This window comes from Camelus bactrianus, chromosome 3 (genome assembly GCF_048773025.1).
Source record: "Camelus bactrianus isolate YW-2024 breed Bactrian camel chromosome 3, ASM4877302v1, whole genome shotgun sequence".
Classification (NCBI taxonomy): Eukaryota; Metazoa; Chordata; class Mammalia; order Artiodactyla; family Camelidae; genus Camelus; species Camelus bactrianus.
Window position 1 is genome coordinate 87,170,794 of NC_133541.1, and position 16,152 is coordinate 87,186,945.

The 16,152-nt window shown below is 33.4% G+C and overlaps 1 protein-coding gene across 12 annotated transcripts in view; it reads left to right on the top strand.

The window, feature by feature from the left end:
* Positions 1–16,152, top strand: part of CSNK1G3 (casein kinase 1 gamma 3) — a 97,353-nt gene that overhangs the window by 13,881 nt on the left and 67,320 nt on the right. Inside the window, exon 2 of one of the 12 annotated variants that reach the window (XM_074360571.1) lies at positions 14,340–14,401. The exons of the other annotated variants lie outside the window; for them this stretch is intronic. The gene's annotated coding sequence lies outside the window, so the exon portion shown is untranslated. The remainder of the gene's footprint in view (positions 1–14,339; positions 14,402–16,152) is intronic. 12 annotated transcript variants of the gene reach the window in all.

A 16,152-nucleotide genomic window follows, 5' to 3' on the forward strand; every position in this document is an offset into this window, starting at 1 on the left:
TGTTACGTGAATGTACTTCAGCATGTTTTTCCATTCACCAGTTGAAGCACTTGTTGCTAGTTTTTGTCATTATTAATAAAGCTGCCACAAACCCTTGTATGCAGTGTTTTTTGTGTTTTGGGTTTGTTTTGGGGTTTTTTTTTTTTGATGAATCTAAGTTTTCATTTCTCTTGGATAATTTTCTAGAGGGAATTGTGAGGTTGTATGGCAAGTGTATGTTTAACTTAATAGGAAACTGTCAAGTTTTTCCAAAGCAGCTCTACCATTTTGCGGTTCTACCAGTAATATAGAAGAATTCCATTAATAAGCAGTTCATAAATTTTAAATCAGCTATATTGAATTAATTTTTAGTAATTTGTTAGTTGGATTGCACACCAAAATATCTTGACAATAACATTAATTCCGAACATGATATTTTTATTGCTGTGGATCTGTCAGACAAAGATAGTGATTTAGGGGAGCCTTGCTTTTCAGTGAATGCAGTCTTCAATATGCTTTGAAACTATTCTTTCTTGCTAAGGTAATGCATTCCTGATCTCTAAGAAAAGCTGCTCATATTGGGGATAAAGATGCCTTTGGATCAATTCTGTGTCTCTGTCTTTAGGCTCCAGACTTACTTTGGGGAAGGATTCTTTTGGTTTGAATTGAGCAGAAGGAAATCCTTCCTCTGGAGAAGTGGTTGTACTTTCAGTTTGTTTCTGTCACCTGTTGCATGTTTCATTCTACAGTTTTGTAGAAGTCAACTTGGTTACTTATGATTTACTATCAGGTACACTCTTAAGTCCTTTCTGTGACAAGAGTTGACATTGTTAGCTTCATAACTGAAATGTGCAAGTGTTAATACCTTTGAATGGCTGTTTTAAATCTGTGGCCTCTGCCTACACTAGACTATTGTTTGTAATCATATATTTTTATAAATTAGGAAATAAGCACTGTAGTTTAAGAAGAAAGAATATAATTTTATCATGAGAACCATGCATGAAACAGCTATTGACTTTCCTGAAGCACTTTCTCATTTATCTGGTATTATTAGGGAATGACCTGTTAGATAATTAGAAGATTGAATTTATACTAAAATACTTACATTTCTTAAAATGATGAGCTTTACGTGGTAGGACTGTTTCCTCAGTGTTCTCTAAACATTCAGATGTTTCCTTGTTGATTCAGGGCTCTCATTCTGGACATCAGTTATAAACTGTGCTATTATGCACAGATGTCCATGAATTTATTGAGGTGTATTAGATCGTTTTCTTCCTGTTCTCTGTCATATTTTTACTTGACCTCTCAAATTTTCCATTTAAGTTTGATTTCTAGTATACACTTATTAGAATTAATTAAAACTAAAGTGGAGTTTAGGGGCTCTTATTGTTTAATGAGCAGAATATACATTTTGTGACCTCCTTTAGTGAATATTTTTCTTCTGGTTCATAGCTGTGTTTTGCAGAGTTGAAGTTACAGTATAAATGACCTTTGATTTGTGAGGTGTTATTCCACTTGCTTGTAGTTATCTCTGAGAGCTATAAATTGCCTGCCTGCCCATGCCTTTTCCTTTCCTCCTTTATTTGGAAAAGAGATGATTGTATAAACTAATATTTCTAAATTTCTGAGAGGTCATTTGTTCATTCATTCATTTACTTATTTATTCAGCAAACTTTTAACCAATGTCTGCTGTGTGCTAAGTATTATAATAGATAATGGGGAGACATAGTCAAATAAATTATGATCTCTGCCCTTGAGGGCAGATTAAAAAATGGGCTATCTTAAAATTAAAGAGTAAAAGCATTGTCCCTTGTCTTTCTTGTAAATTGGTTGTGAGATGTAGAGATTTGATCAGATTCACTTTCAATTTTTTTCTCCCATCAGGACTTTTTTTTTGGTGACATTAGTGGGAATTGATGATCCTTAATTCATCAGGAGTTGCATAATGTGATATTTGAATTCTGTCATTTCTTACTTATTAGACTGGAATACGTTTAAAGAGAAAAATTCCTCTCATCAGTTAGCATTGATCCTCATTATTCCCAGTTTCCATATTTGAAAATTTGTCTGCTTGCTAAAATTTATTTGTAACCCCCAAATCAATATCCCTGGTGCTTTGCTGTTCTTTAGTGGACATGCACTTATGTAGAGTGGCAGAAACTTTGAGTCACCCATGGAGAATGTTCCCAGCTAAAGTCGAGCTAGGTGCTCTGTCTTCTTGTTTTGCTTTTTAAGGCCTATTAGTGCTTTTAGGGTGATTTTAACAAGTGTAGTGCTGAAGTGCTGTCTGGTGTTCCTAATGTGACATGCCTTATGAAGAAAATACGTTCGATGAGCTTAGTTCAGGCTTGAGTTAAAGTGCTGTTAGCTGTGAGTTCAGTGTTAATGACCCAACAGTATACAGTTGATCCTTGAACAACAACCCACCATCTGGGTTTACTTACACTAGGATTTTTTTCAGTATTAGTACTATAGTACTATGCAATCTGCAGTTGGTTGAATCTGTAGATGTGGAACCACGGATTGGATGAGGGAGGGATCATGTATATGGTAGACCACCCTGAGTTATATGTGAATTTTCAACTGCCAGAAGGCTAGGCACCTGAATCCCTGCATTGTTCAAGGATCAACTGTATATTAAATGAAGTGTCTCTAAAGAGGAACACATAAAACAAGGATATGTACTGATAGTTGATAAAAATGTTGTGACCGGAGGATTGTGGGGACCTAACCCTGTATTTTCCCTAGGAGCAATGATTCAGTGTTTGCAGCAACTTTGTAGAACATAACTACTGTGAATTAACTGTTTTTGGTTTTGCTAAGGTACAGAAGAATTTATGTACCATTTTTAATTGATAAAAAAATATTCTACAGAAAGTTGGAAGTCATGGAAGTAGAGAGTCATTAAGAGGCTTGATGAGATCTTTTCTAGGGTAGTTCATTGCTTCCTTGTTCATTTCTGTACCTGGTATAGGGTATATAAATACTCAGTAAATATTTGTTCAATCAGAGTAAGTGCCCCCAAAGGGAACGTGATTTTCCTTGATGGCTTGGAGTTTAAATTTATTATCATTCCCGTGATAGGAATTTGCAATCAAGTTTGTGCTTATAGATAGATGACCTGCTCACAGAGATTGATATTGGGAGTATTTGAGTAATATAAATTTAGTATGTCTACTTGATTTTTGATTTCCATCATGCAGGAGATGAGGGTGATCTATGCTTCTTTGGATGTAAGTATAATAAATGCTTGGGGGTAAGTGTTTTTAAATTAAACATTCCCTCCTCTTCTAACTATTAAGACTCATTAGCTATGATAAGGGATATTACCAATGGGAATCCTGTGAAACTGACAAGAGGAGGCACAAAAAGACTATGAGAAACTATGAAGCAGTCATATCCTAGTTGCTAGAGAACAGTCAGAGCTGGATAATTAGAAAATTTACTAAATTAGACTTTCAGTAATATTTATGTATATTAAGGAAGTTTAGATTTTAATAAAATTTTCTATTTAAAATTGACTTAGTTATAACTGATTTTAATATAATATGTTTTGCCTCTCCTATGTATTTTGTACGATTTAGAAATATTTTGACCACAACTCATTGAAATATATTTACCACGACTTACAGAAATATATTTTACATTGTGACCCAGTGATACATATATATTCATATAAAGAACCAAAACAAAGTCTCTTTAAAGAGAACTATTCTTACTTCATTTATGCACTCCATTTTCTTTTCTTTTCGATACTATTTTTTTTAAAAAAAAACTGCTTGAGAGCCGCTAGGTTGGTTTAATGACCCAATAGGGTCATGATCCACAGTTTGGAGAACACTGCTCTCTAATAGAACTGGTGATGATTTTTAAAGGCCAGAACTTTCTGGTCTTAATAGGAATATACAAGGGATATCACTGAAATCAGGTTTCAAAAATGTAAAGTGTTGTAGCTGATAGTTACTAAACATTTCTGAGACAAAATAAGTTTACCTGGTATGTAATCAGAGAAATTGATCTCGATTTTTGACATTATAGTTAATTTAGCTTTTAAAAATAAGTGTTTAGTCTTTTCTTAGACAACCACAATTGAGCTCATGCCAGAAACCAGTAACTGGGACACTTACAGCTAACAGAAGCTTGTGATGTAACGGCTAGCCATCACATCACAAATGTCCTCACTCATTTAAATTTTGGAGAAGCTTGGAGACATGTATTGTAATGGAATTTTTATAGAGACTGACTAAGGCATTTGAAACACTGAATGGCTTATTTCGTATACTAAGTATGGACTTTTTCATTCAGGATAACAAAGCAGTGAGAAATCAATGCTGTGATAAGTAACTTGTGAAAAAAATTAATTTTAAAGTTTCCATTCCTTGTGATTTTGTATTTGCAAAGAGCTTTGAATAACATGCTGAATGTGAATTGATACCTATAGAAACTTTTAATACTTAATATCACAGGTACATGGAGCAATTCGGTATTGATTGCAACAATATTCTCAAAGGCTAAGTAGAGTACTAATTATTTTTAAAAATTTGTAAGTGTTTATTAATGTTTACTTGAAAACTTTAGCTAGCTCTGGGGTTTTTTTATGAGGTAGAATATACTATACTAATATGTTCTCAGACTACTTTGTTTTATCTAGTTGCAACTTAAAGAAGGTCAGTTGGCTCTGTAATGTCTTAAATTATTAGGCCATGCAGATTAGAGAATCTGATTTTCTGTTTTCTGTTTTGAAGATTCATCAGTGATCATCAGATTAGAAGTATGCCTGTGGCCTACATTTCTACTCATATAATCAGATTATGTCTAATGTTTTCCGTATTTAGCAGCTCATTTTTATCTATATTAGTGGATGTTACTCCATCAAAATTGTAGTTGTTTATGAAAGCAAAGCAATTGATTATTCACTTATTCCCTAGGATAATTTGAAAATGCATCCTTTTGATAAATTTCATCTTTTTAATATAGATATTTAAGTAAGTCAGTGTGCTAAGCATTATGATATAATCAAACATAATTTGTAAACTTTTTGTTTTACCATTTGTGCACATTCATGTAGATTTATGCACATTAAATGCATATCCATTCATTTTGGTTGTACAAGGTTTAAAGTTTAGTTAAAGTAGTTAAAGTGGTAGTATCTCTTATAAAAAATTAAAATATCCTTAAGCCATATAAATCACTATTTTATGTGTTAAAAGAAATTGTAAGTCAGTCATATTTCTGTGAAACTGCCTTCTCTCAGTAGTTTTTATTTCTATGATTGCCTACTTTTTAAGTTTTCAAGCTGTATTTTTCCATTCTCCTCCTTGCAATTTTTTAATGTAAACTTCTGAGAGAAAATTTCAGTTATTACTATTGACTGCATCTGTAGGTGTAATACAATACTAGGATTACTTGTGGGTTTTTTAGCAACTGGTGTAATTTTAATGGATACTGTGACTCTTGGATCTACTCATAGTTCTTTTTGTTTGTCTACTAGAATGCAGAAAAATTAATTTTTGTTAAGTATTACACTTAATAATATTTCATTGAATATACCATGTTTGGCTATTTGGGGGTCTTTTGTGATTCTATTTGAATTTTAGCAGTGTTTTTCTATTTCTGTGAAAAAAGCCATCAGAATTTTGATAAGGATTGCATTGAATCTGTAGGTCATTTCTGGTAGTATAGATAGTTTAATGATATTAATTCTTCCAATCCAAGAACATGGGATATCTTTTGATTCATTTGTGCTTTTCTTAAATGTCTTGAAGTTCTCTATGTACAGGTCTTACACCTCCTTGGTTAAATTTATTCCTAAGTATTTTTTCTTTTGTATACTGTTGTAAGTGGGATTGCTTTCATGAGTTCTCTTTCAGCGAATTCACTGTTAGCATATGAAAATACAAGTGAATTTTGTGTGTTGATTGTGTAGCCTACAATTTTACTAAATTTGTTTATTATGTCTAATAGTATTTTGATAAGAGTCTTTGGAAACACAGCATACCAAAATTTATGGGATGCAGCAAAAGCAGTTCTAAGAGGGATATTTATAGCAGTATAAGCCCACATTAAGGAAAAAAGAAAGATCTCAAATAAACAAACCTAACTTACACTCCCAGAAACAAGAAAAAGAAGACCAAACTAAGCCAGAAGTTAGAAGAAGGAGTGAAATAACAACGATCAGAAAAAAATAAATAGAGACTAGAAAAACAATAGAAAAGATGAATGAAACTAAGAGCTGTTTTTTTAAAAGATAAAATTGACAAATTCTTAGCTAGACTAAGAAAGAAACTAAGAAAGAAACGAGACTCAAAATCAGAAATAAAAGACGAACTGTTACAGCTGATATCACAGAAACATGAAGGATTCTAAGAGCCTACTTTTAAGTAGTTATATGCCAACAAATTGGATAATCTGAGAGAAACAGATAAACTCCTAGAAACATACAACCTACCAGGACTCAATCAGGAAGAAACAGAAAATCTGAATAGACCTGTAACTACTAAGGAGATTGAAACAGTAATACAAAAAAAAATCTTCCAAAAACAAAAGCCAAGGACTAGGATGCTTTACTAGTGAATTTTACCAAACATTTAAAGAAGAAACATTCATTTTTCTCAAAGTCTTCAAAAAATTGAAGAGGAGAGAACACTCCCAAACTTACTTTTTGAGGCCAGCATTACCCTGATACCATAGCCAGATTAGAAGAAAAGAATATTGCAGGCCAATATTCCTGATGACTGTAGATGCAGAAATTCTCAACAAAGTATAAACAAAGTGAATTTAACAGAACATTTATATGAAAACAAATATATGTATGTATATGCATGACTGGGACATTGTGCTGTACACCAGAGACTGGCACATTGTAATTGACTATACTTTGATAATAATAATAAAAAAAAACCCAGAACATTTAAATCCAATTGGATTTATCCCTGGGATGCAAGGATGGTTCAACATACACAAATCTATAAATGTGATACACTGAATCAAAACAAAGGATAAAAATTGTATGATTATCTTAATAGGTACATAAAAAGCATTTGACAGAATTCAATATCTTTTCATGATAAAACTCTCAACAAATTAGTTATAGAAGAAATGTATCTCAACATAATAAAGGCCACATGTGACAAACCTACAGCTAAAATCATACTTAATGGTGAAAGCTTGAAAGCTTTTCCTCTAAGATCATGAACAAGACAAAGATTCTCCCTCTCACCACTTCTGTTCAACATGATACTGGGAGTCCTAGTGAGTGGAATTAGGCAAGAGAAAGAAACAAGATACCCAAATTGGATAGGAAAAAGTAAAATTGTCTTTGTTTGCAGATGCATTATCTTTTAATTGTCTACCAAGGGATGAGATTTTAGATCACACACTCCCTCTTCCCCTTCTGTCTTTAAATGTTTGGATAATTATTATGTTTGCTTCATCTACTGCTTACCTTTGACACTTTGTGTTCTTACATCTCTTTTTTTTTTTTTCGTTCTAGCAAATTTTACTGTATCTGTTTACTCTGTACTTTGTAAGGTGCAGATGTTCATATCCCTATCCTTCCCTGTACTTCTGCTCTCCCTTAACAGCTGAGCATCTGTCAGTTGTAGTGTTATTTTAACACTGTTTAGGTAGAGATAATTTATATTCTCTTCTGTAACATTTATCTTGTTTGGGGGGGTAAGATTAATTCTAAAAGCTGAAAATAAATCAACCATGCTTACGCTTTTAGGACTTGTAGTAGAACCAAGTAGTAGTGTACCAGGGTTACTTTTCTTTCTTGATGAGCATTCTGGCCCTTTTGGCTCTAGTTCAGGAAAAATTTATTTTTCTTAATTTCCTCTGTCTTTCTTATTAATTTCTGTTATTAGTTGGAAGTTGGAGTTATTAAATTGCTTCTCTTGTCTCTTTTTCTTTATTTTTTGTTTCTTTGTATTTTTTGTTTTACAAAATAGGATTATTCCCTCACTTTATTTCATATAATGTAGCATTATTTTCTTATTCTGTGTATATATTATTGTCCTTCTCAAAAGCCTCTGAGGATCTAACTTTTTTTTAAGTTTTCTTCTGTTTTTGGAATGATCTCCTTCTCCAAATTTTTTAAAATTTGCTTTTCGGGGGGGCATTTTTCTTTCATACTGTTACCTTTCTTCATATATCTAGTGATTCTTGGTTGTCAATTCATTTGGGAAGGAGGATTAGGTTAATATTTCTGTGTAAATGGTTTGGCTTTTCTTTGCTATTCTTTTTTCTTTGCTGTCTTTTTCTTTATCAATTTCTTGGAACCCTGTGTACACAGATGGGACTTACTGACCAGCATGTTTCATAGCGTGTGCACTCAGGGAACTAGTCTTTAAGTAAGGAGTTCTTTAATATACCAGATGGGGACGGGTTTTATTTTGTGATGGGCAGCGATCCGTGACTGCCCCCCCCCCCCCAATTTCTTTGGAACTTCCTTTGGTTTCTTTAGAGACTTATTTTTATTTTGTTTTGTCCTTTTACATAGGAGATAGTAACAACAGTAGCCTGTATGTCTGTCTGTTCCTTACTCTGCTGTGGTCTTCTCCAGCACTTAGTTTGGGCATTAGTTTCCTGCATTGCTTCATCTGTCAATATATGCTTCTTTTCTTCCTGTCTTCCAAAAGTTTATTAGTATTTCTTGTCTCCCTTTAAGCCTCTTTATTGATATGGACATACAAAGTTATAGTTGTTGACTCTTAAAAAAATCTAATATCACCACAGAAGGGTGTATTATAGTAAGTAAACACATTGCAGTTTTATAGGATAATATTTCCTCTGCTGTTGTGTATTGTCTTTCTGTTCATAAATGTCTTGGAGCCCTATGTACATGCATGGGGCTAGTTGACTGGTGAGTACATCCTCCCCACCCTCGATGTTGGTTTAAATTAGGATCTCGCAACATTGAGGTATTGCAGAGACTTACAGTATAGGCTGGCAAGAAGGGACAGACCGATGCTGCAGATCCAGATGCTAGTTAAGTGGTGTAATTTCTCTAAAATTTAGTTTCCTTATTGGTGAAAATAGGGATTGTAATAGTACCTTACCATTGTGAGAGTTGAGGCGTTAATCTATTTAAAGTACTTATAGTAAGTGCTCAGCAAATGGCACTCAGAGAGATTTTTATGCAAAAGTCAAGGTTTCTGATTTTTTTCTTGAAAATTGGACATCTAGTGTTCCTGAGGGGCAGCATTTGTTTACAGCTAGGTAGTAGCTGCCTCTTCTAAATGGGTTATTTGCCTTCCAGTTTGCCATGGCCTCTAGTACTTTTTATTGTCTTATTCTCTGTTTGAGTCATTCTGTTACCTGCCTCTCCTCTTTGGGCATTTGGATTTGTGATTCCTTGTCTGCTGGTATTAGCTGTAGCTAAAATAATATCTGCAGTTTTCAGAACTGATTTTGGTTTGGTGTTAGGATGAGTCAGTACCGAAGGCACAAACACATAGTATTAGAGGAGTAATTCAGGCAACAAAATGCGATCTCACACAGGAAATTCTTGGGAATACTTGTAGCACACTGGAGAGGTTCAGTGATGTGTCTCAGGTAAATGAAAAGACTGATGTTAAGGATTCTGGTGATATGTGACTGGGGCAACTTTAAATAGGAATTACACAACTGAAACCTAGAAATGTTTAGGTAAGGCAGAAAGAACTCATTTGTTAATCTGTAATATCTATTGACTGTCTTAGGTGCCTGGTAGTGTGTTAGGTTGAGAGATCACAAAGTTACATATAATGAGTCCTTGTCATCAAATGTAGCAGTCAATTGTAATACTGTATGTAATACAGGCATATCCTTAGAAATCTCCTAGTCTAATACTCCTATTTGATAATTACTAAAACAAGCTTAGACAGATTAAGCCTTGCCTAAGGCTTCACAACTAGTTGAGACTCCTAAGATTTCTTTTTTTCTAATCCTGTGCTCTTTCTAGTACATAGATAGACAGGCAGCATCGAGGAGATCCAAAAGCAGATAGCAAGACCTGGACCCATGGCCTGGGGGAACTGGTGGATTTGAGCAGGGTACAAAGATTGGGACATAGGTATGAGTATGTTATGTTGCCTCATATAAGACTTATTCTTAAAAGTTTGGAGCTAGAAACTCTTCTTAGGGACATTGAGAATTAAGTGGCCATGTCTGAGAATTCCATGTAGGAATGGTAAGCAGCTTCTAGAAACTGTAGGCACCCTGTAGGACCTGAGGGTGGCCTCTGTCTGAGAGCCAGCAAAAAGCTGAGGCCCTTAGTTATACACTACAAGGATATGAATTCTGCCCACAATTTAAGGGAGCTTAGAAGAAGATTCTTTCCCACTTTAGCCTCCAGATGAAGTATGTGAAACACTGAGCAAATGAGTCAGCTGATCTATGGAATGTGTGTTGCTATAAGCTGTTAAGTTTTTGCTAATTTGTTACACAGCAGTGGAAAACTAATACTTTTGGTCATGTCCATTATATTCTTTAGTATGGTGTCATTATTTAATAAATACAATACTTTGCCATCTAATTTGAAGTACATAATGCACACTCCACTGTGCCTTAAAAGCATGACAGTTTGTGATGCTCTGGAAAGCAGTGTGAAATGATAAGAGTGCCATATATGGTCTCTCTTCTCTTGTAGCATGAAGCAGCCATAACAGTGTATAAACGAGTTAGCAGGGGTTCATTCTTACAGAAATTTATTTATGAACACTGAAATTGGAATTTCATATGAGTTTTATGTGTCACAAAATATTTTATTTTTTTCCCCAGCTATGTGAAAATGTAGAGACCATTCTTAGTTTGCAGACTGTACATAATAGGCAGCAGACTGGATTTAGCTTACAGACTGGAGTTTGCTGACCATGGCTGTCGGCAAACTTGTCCATTCTAATACTGTTTGATACGTGCTACAATAGGGAAGTACTTAGACGACTGTTGAGATCTTTAATATTTTAATCACAGAACTAATATGTTAAAATATTTTTTAAAAAAACTTAAAGAACCTAGTATGACAAATTTATGAACAGTTTCCTGAATGTATTGAACAGGATGGAGTAAAATAAGAAACAGCTTCATTTCTCACTAACTACTACTTTCTATACTTTGATTGTTCTTTTTCCCCCACTCATAGGTGGTGCTCTGGTCAGTTTCCATTGTTTCTTGCCACATATTTATAGGAATAAATTCAGTTTTAGCAAGACTTATTTTCAGATATTAAAAATACCTGTTTCATTTTCAAGGTTCAATTTTTAGCTAATTCATTACTTTTTCCTGCCTGTGCCTTCCCATCTCCCAGCTTCAGGCGTGGCCTTTGGCTCTGGAACTTGAGGAAGGAATTTGGGGCTGTGTCTTAACTCTTCCTGCCTCCCCAACCATTCGTTTTGCTGGCCCTAGATGCTCTAGGGTTCATGTTGGGTGGAGGGATATGAAAGAAAAAGGGCAAAATTTTCCAGTGTATGATATGCTTTCAAATGCTTTTACTTTTGTAAAATTTGAATTCTTCAGAGGTTTTACATTGACCTTTTCTGTAAAATTAGCAGACCTATAAATATTGCTATACTTAAATATATGCATGCACAGGAATTAAAAAAAGGTCCAGAGCATATACACCAAACCGGAAGTAATGTTTACCTCTGAGCAGAGCAAAGTGGGATGATGGATAAGGGGTATGGGCATCCCCAGAGTATTTTTACTTTATCTGTGTTATTTGAATTCTTGTAACATATAGTTAATAGAATGTGTTTTGGATAGTTAGTAAACAAAAAACTATATATTGAAAATAACAGGAAAAATTGCAAAAGGGAAATTACTTCCTTCCCAACAGAAAAAGTATAGAAGGGCCTTAAAAAAAAAGCCTTCTAAAATACTATGTTCATTAACTTTAAAATAAGTAGTGTATTCAGATAAATTTTGTGATATAGTAGGAAAAAATATGCACTTTGAGATATAGCATTAATTTTTTGATGTGTGTTATTTCTGAAAATCATGTTTTGAAGTATCATTTACATATAAGATAGATTTTAAGTGTAGTTTGATGAACTTAGACAGAAGTACACACCAGTGTAATCCCCTTCCAATCAAAATGTAGAATATTTCCTTCCCCTAGAAAGTTCTGTCATGCCACTTTTCAAACTTCCCATCACCCTAGGTAACAACTGATCTGATTTCTGTCACCATAGCTTATTTTTGCTGATTCTAGAACTTCATATAACAAGAATGATACAGTATGAACTCCTTTGTGCCTTATCTCAGTCTAATATATGAGAGATTCATCTATATTGTTACATGTATCAGCAGTTCTTTTTATTTACTGCATGGTGTTCCATTGGATGGACATACCAATTTGTATATCTGTTCCTCTGTTCCTTCCTAGACATTAGGATTGTTTCCATCTTTTTTGCTATTACAGATAAGGCTGCTGTAAATACTAGTGTACAAGCCTTTCTCTAAACATATGTTTTTATTCCTCTTGAGTAAATACCTAAGAGTGGTATTGTTAGGTCATAGGATAGGTGTATATTTTATTTAAAATAAACTATAGAACTTTTCCCCAAAGTTGTACTTTTTTATACTCCCACCAGCAATTGAGAGTTCTAAATGTTCCTCATTCTTGCCTGGGCTTTGTTTATTAGGAGGTTTTTGATAACTGATTCAGTATCTTCACTTGTTATTGTTCTGTTGAGATTTTTTATTTTTTATTTTTTTAATGATCCTCACAGATTCCCTCAATGATCCCAATGAGGTGAGACCTGTGTAGGCCTCCCAGGAACCATCCTGCTATGCTAGGGGAGCTGGATGTCCACCTTGGACTCTTGTTTTCCCACCAAGAAACCACAGCCTTGGGGGCCCTGTAGGTGTAGTGCTGTGCCAGCCTTGGGGGAGGGACACTGTGGTTAGAGTGTAGCTGCTCCTCTTATCTTTCTAATGTGGTCCTTCTCTATCTCTATTGTCCAAGGGGGTGCTTTAGCCTCACCCTTGGGTTCTGGGATTTTTTTCTAGTGGTTCCAGTCTGTGGATAGTTGCTAGTTGGTCTTCTTGTGAGGGGGACTGAAGTTGGGAATGATCTACACTGCCATCTTGATGACATCACCCTATAAAGTTTTCTGCACAATACACTCATGATGTCTCTGAATAACAACAGTTTTGCCCTTTCCTCTTCAATTTTTATGTTTTTTGCATCTTTTCTTTCCTTATTGTACAGACTAGTTCTTCCTTACGGTGTCTAGTAGAAGATCTGAGAGCAAACATTCTTCTGTTTTTTTCCCAGTCTTGGTGGAGTAGAGTTTATTGTTTTACTATTAAGTATGATATTAGCTGTAGCTTTTTTTTTTTTTTTTTTTTGTAGATTCCTTTTATTAGGTTGAAAAAGTTCGATTCTCTTTCTGTATTACCGAAAGGTTTTAATTATTAATGGGTTGAATTTTGTCAAATGCATTTTCTTGTCTGTTGAGATTTTTTTTGCTGTTAATTTGCTGAATTTATTTAAATATTAAATCTTACTTTCTAGTATTAAACCCTGTTTGATTATTATTTATTAAACTTTTAAATTTATTTGCTTATATTTTGTGAAAAATTTTTATATCTATGGCTATGAGAAATACTGGTCTAATTTCCTTTGCTTCAACTGTTTTACTCAGGCTTTTGTATCAGGGTTCTGCTGATCTTACAAAGTAAATTGACAAGTATTCCTTATTCTTGTGTTTCTGAAAGAGTTTTTGTAAGAATAGTATAGTTTTCAAAAAAATCAGTTTTTGGCTTTATTTTCTGTGTTGTTTATTTTCTATTTTATTGACTTTGCTCCCTGGATAATTTATTTGGATCTTCTTTCAGGTTCATTGACACCTTTTGCTCTATTCAATCCATTTTTAAATGGATCCAATGAAGTTTTTCATTTTAGATATGATTCTTTTTATCCTAGGATATCTGGGGTTCTTTTTTGTTTGTTTCTTTGATATTTATCTGCCAAGAATTCCTGTATTTTCACTCAGTAAGACTATATTTTTGTAAAAGTCTATGGAATATTAACAATAACTCTATTAAAATATTTCCTCAAGTTATGTCTAATTTGCTCTTTTTTAACTTTTTAAGGAGAAAAACTGGATCATTGGTTAAAAACTTCTTTTCTAACTTAGGCATTTAAAGCTTTCAGTTTTCTTATAAGCATTGCTTTAGTTGCAACCCACAAAATTTGGTATATTTTCTTATTATTCTGGGAAAATTTTTTTGTTTCCCATCTGATCTATTATTCAACTCATGAATTGTTTAAAAGTATGTTTAATTTTCAAATATATGGGGATTTTCTAGATATCATATAGTTATTGTTTCATTGTTTAATTCTAGTTTGATCATTATACTCTGTAATATTTCAGCTATTTGGGACTTAAATAATGATCCAGAAGATGATCTTTCTTGATGAGCATTGAAAGGAAAGGTAATTCTGCAGTTTTTGAATGTTGTGTTTTATACATGTCAATTAGGTCAGGGTAATTAATGTATTATTTACATCTACTCTATCAGTATACATACTGGTATTTTTATTCTTTACTTTATCAATTATTAAAACAAGTGTTAAAATTTTCAGCTATGATTGTCTTTTTCTCTAGTTTTTTTAAGTTTTTGCTTCATTTTGTTCATTGTTACGTCTTTTTTTTTTTTTTTAATGATTTTTGTGTTTCTGTTGAATTTTTTTTTTTTTTTTATCATTATGAAATGGACCTCTGTGTCTTTGGAGATAGTCCCTTGTTTTGATGTTTACTTTTTATGATAATATAGCCTCTCAGGCTTATTATACTTGCTGTTTGCATTGTATATCCTTTTTATCTTTTTCTGTTCTTTCACTTTCAGTCCACTTGTGTTTTTGTATTTAAAGTTGTTTCTTATAGACAGCATATAGTTGGATCTTGATATTTTGTACAATCTGACAATTTTTCCCTTTTATGGGGAAAATATGGTCCATCTTCATTGTATATGTGGTTTTAGGACTTCTCTCTCTCTTTTTTTGGTCTCATGTATCTTTTGTTTCACTTTTGTTTTAATCAAATGTTTATTATTCCACTTTATTTCTTGTACTAGCTTTTTAGCTGTTTCTATTGCAATTAATTTTTAGTGTTTAGTCTAGGTATCACAATATGTGCTTTAAAATTGCATTGGCTACTTAAAATTAATATTGAACTATCTCATTCCTCACAAATATAAGAATCTTAAAATAGTGTAATTCCATTTCCTACCTGCCCCTGCCATTTGTGTTGTCATTTGTTTTACTTTTACATATGTTATAAATGATACTAAGAAATTATTTGTGCTTTAAACAGTAATATATCTTTTAAGGAAATAAGTGCCTATGCATTTGTGATTTCCAGTATTCTTCATTTCTTCTTGAAGTCTCACATTTCTTTCTGATACCATGTGATTTAATTAAGCCTTATGGACTATTTGAAAAGTATTTCTTGTGCAAGTGTGCTGGTGACTAATTCTTAGCTTTCTTTCCTCTGAAAATGGCTTTCTTTCACTTTCAGTTTTAAAGAATAATTTTACTGATGTCAAGTTCTGGGTTGAGAATTTTTTTCCTCCTTTCATTTGTTTGAATATATTTTCCCATTTTGGGGGGGCCTCCATTGTTTCTGATAAAAAGCTAGCAGTTCCCCTGTCTGTTGCGTAGTTTGTCTGCTTCCAAGACTTCTTCTTTATTTTTCAGTTTTAGCACTTTGACTCTGATGCACCTAGGTTTAATTTTCTTTGTATTTATCCCTTATGGTATTGCTGAGTTTGCTCATTTTGTAGCTTAACATTGTTCAATGAATTTGGGAAATTTTCAACCATTATTTCTTCAAAGATTTTTCTGCCCCATTCTCTTTCTTCAATTTAATAGAACTTCAATGGCTGTTTAGTAGTTAAAAGTCCTGTTTTCTGATTTCAGTATTGGTGTCATCTTGGGGTCTATTTCCTTTGATGGCTTTATTTCCTGGCTCCCACTCACATTTACTGCTTATTTTCATGCCTGGTAATTTTTAAGTGTATGCTGGACATTCTGAATTTAACATTGTTGAGAGTCTGGGTTTTTTTTTTTTTTTTTTTTCTTTTGATCTTTTTAAGTATGTTGAGTTTTGTTCTAGAATGCAATTAATTTAATTGGAGATACTCTTAATCATATCCAGGCTTGGTTGAGCCAGTCTAAAGTGTTCT